The sequence below is a fragment of the Columba livia genome, chromosome 2 (assembly GCF_036013475.1).
Source record: "Columba livia isolate bColLiv1 breed racing homer chromosome 2, bColLiv1.pat.W.v2, whole genome shotgun sequence".
Lineage (NCBI taxonomy): Eukaryota > Metazoa > Chordata > Aves > Columbiformes > Columbidae > Columba > Columba livia.
Window position 1 is genome coordinate 76,526,604 of NC_088603.1, and position 3,756 is coordinate 76,530,359.

Below are 3,756 nucleotides of genomic sequence, written 5' to 3' on the forward strand. Positions count from 1 at the left end.
CAGTAGCAACATCTCCCTGAGCAGATTGACTCTTGCAGGAGACTTCCCTCCAAGGAAGTCCAGTTACTTTCTGGCTTGGTTCTAGGTCTTTATCTGGCTAAATGTAAGTCTATTACAGACCTGAGCTGAGTTGGTCAGGAACTAGATTTCTTTTCAGAATTTTTAACAACCAAAACAGAAAGACCTGTGTTATGCAGAAATACCCCAGGAGTGATAGTAATCCAACACCTATGATACAGGAGCAAGAGCATGGAGATACTGCAGAACCAGGTGATGTTCAAGCCCCTAAAGCTACTGCTCCAAGAGTGGTCTCCCCATCCTGCTCATGCAGCTCTGTAATTTGCTACTGGGTTTGTGAGTGGCTCTCACTACCTCTCTAGTGTTTTGTTGTGCTGTGCACAGTAAAACAAACACCCTTCAATATAGCAATCTCCTCCTGGACCATGAGGGTTTCTCACAGGAGATCATCTTGTCGAAGCCATAAGTGAAATGAGAGGATCTTTCTTCATTCAGGCATGTTATGGGGAGCATGAGTCTGCCTTCCCTGAGGTCAAAAAGAGAGGTTCTGGGGTTTAACTGAAGCACAAACACATGTGTTAGATGGAAAAGGTGGGAAAGAAAGGACAGAAACTGGAGACAGAGAGGGATGGAAACAATGGTGATGAGTGGCAGATGCAACTGCTGAAAGAGAAAGGAAGCTGATTCCATCCTGACAGAGATGAAGCTGTGTCAAGATACAAGTGACATTTAAAGCCTATACAATTCTCTCTATGCAAGCTGTATTTAAAGCTGCAATAGGGTTGTAAAGGCTCTCTTTTTTCCTTTTACTGTTCACTATATCAGTTTGAACAACTTCAGTGTGAGAGAGGTATAGCCTGAGAATCTTCAGAGCAGACCAGAACCATCCACAACAACATCCTTAAAAAAGGCATGAGGAAATTACAGAATCACAGAATCGCAGAATGTTAGGGATTGGGAGGGACCTCAAAAGATCATCTAGTCCAATCCCCCTGTCAGAGCAGGAACACCTAGATGAGGTTACACAGGAATGTGTCCAGGCGGGTTTTGAATGCCTCCAGAGTAGGAGACTCCACAACCTCCCTGGGCAGCCTGTTCCACTGTTCTGGCACCCTCACTGAGAAGACGTTTCTTTTCATATTTAAGTGGAACCTCTTGTGTTCCAGTTTGAATCCATTACCCCTTGTCTTACCATTGGTTGTCACCGAGAAGAGCCTGGCTCCATCCTCGTGACACTCACCCTTTATATATTTGTAAACATTTATAAGGTCGCACCTCAGTCTCCTCTTCTCCAAGCTAAAGAGACCCAGCTCCCTCAGCCTTTCCTCATAAGGGAGATGCTCCACTCCCTTCATCATCTTGGTGTTTCTGTGCTAGACTCTCTCCAGCAGTTACCTGTCCTTCTTGAACTGAGGGGCACAGAACTGGACACAATATTCCAAATGCAGTCTCACCAGGGCAGAGTAGAGGGTAGAGGAGAACCTCTCTCGACCTACTAACCACCCCCCTTCTCATACACCCCAGGATGCCATTGGCCTTCTTGGCCACAAGGGCACAGTGCTGGCTCATGGTCATCCTGCTGTCCACCAGGACCCCCAGGTCCTTTTCCCCTACACTGCTCTCTAACAGGTCATTCCCCAATTGTACTGGAAGCTGGGGTTGTTCCTACCCAGGTGCAAGACCCTACATTTGCCCTTGTTATATTTCATTAATTAAAAAAGATTGAAAGCAAGACACTAAAGAAATTTTTTCACTGGTGCCTAAGAATGACAGATCAGAGTCTGCTAGAAAGACTTGGCTTAGTATTACCCCTTAATACAATTTTCACAAATCATTACACATTTTTACAAGAGAGTCAGCAGTTTTAAAAGAACCCCACTGATCTTTCATAACTGTCACTAACGCACATCATGCAAGCAGTATTTTCCTTTGTATTCTGAATGCACATATTAGCCAGCAAGTGGTCCTCTAGAAATGGAAATGACCCCTTAAAGGCTTTTCACCTCTTTAACAAGAAAAAACATTTTGCTTAGGAATCTATCCAAGTTAAGAGAATCACAGGCTTAACAGTGCAGAAAAAAACCTTTACTTGGAAATCAGTTTTAAAATTATTTACTGTTTGTAGGCCGGTAAGAGATGTGATATTTTTTTTCCCAGGCCCTGGGTAACTTGCCCCTTGATATTTCAGGAATCTCCTATTAGCCATCTAAATTAAATAAACTGATAAAACACAGGATTTGTTTTCTATGTCTATTTGAGTAACTTTAATTTGTTCTCTTGGTTTTAAAACAGAAGCAACTGGATTAGTGAAAAGAAGGTGGGGTAGTGCTAGCTAGGGGTTGCACCAATCACAGGAGAAAGATCAAGGGAAAAAAAAGCGCTCAAGGAGTGAGAACTGCATCATGCTGTTATCACCTACTAAAGGATGTAGTAGAAGCTGTACTGATAGAATAAATTAAAATGACCCTTGAAACTTACTTGAAGAGTATAGTTACAACAGTGCTCAGGGGATGAAGTAGGTAATTTTGGATCACAATTCTGTTAGTGTTAATTTCTATCATTCAGTCTACTGTTTTGTTCTTACAACACAAATTTTGTTATTTAAACTAACTGCATCTGCATGCTGCATATCATGCTCATACCACTACTTAAGATGATGGTGAGTAGCAGTCCAAAAAGAAACAATGACAGCCCTAGTAACTTTAATATTTATAAGGAGACTCAGTGAAGCAATCCAACAGCCATACCATTCTACCATAAAGAAAGCTGTGCTCCCATACCTTTCTACCAAATGTCATGGGAAATGACAATGCTTTGCAACCCTTCAGCAGGGTAATATTGGAAATACACAGACTGCCCTACAGGGCTGATGCTACATTCATTACAGTGTGTTTTCTAGTCATAACTCAAAGCCACCTAATGCTCCAGTAAGCACAGACAAAAGTGGATATATTTATTCTAATACTTCTCTTCCTTGGATGTTAATTCAACACACGATTAAAATAATCTCCTAAAAAACACCATCAAGTCTTTACTTTTTCACCTTTTGATACTGAAACAGAACAACATACAGTTTTCTCAAGAGGGAGAAGCAGAGACTTGTTGACCTGCCAGTAGCTATCTGGCAATTAATATATGTATCACATTTATAGCACTAGTGCATAAGGCTCCTTTGAAAATTTGTGTACATGATGTTTAGCAAATTGAAACATAACAGTCTCTGGAACTGATTCATTCCTGAGGTATCAGTCACAACAACATATTTGTGTTTCCTTACCAGCAGGTAGTAAAAAATGACAGGTACAGAGTTGGAACTGAAAGCTGTCTCCTATTAAGAGAAGTGAGTCATTCAGGCAATCTATGATTCTACCAGATGAACTTGATCTTAAAGGTCTTTTTCAACCTAAATGATTCTATGATTCCTGGTGATGGTCCTTGAGCTGAAAGAGGAGTCACAGCAGTTCTGCCAGCTGTTACAGTTTCTGAACTACTCAGAAAAGGCTTCAACCCTTTTTTTTACAATGGTGCAGGGAAAATGAGGAGATAATCATCATCACTTGCTGCAGTAGTTTTGGCTAGTGGACAGTTTTTCTACTCCATTTTCTATTTTGCCATAGCAAAGATGCAGCAGCTACCACAAAACAAACAAACAAACAAACAAACAAAAAACAAATCAACCCCCTCCCCCCACAAACAAACAAAAAAAACCCACAAACAAAACAACAAAAAAAAAACCAA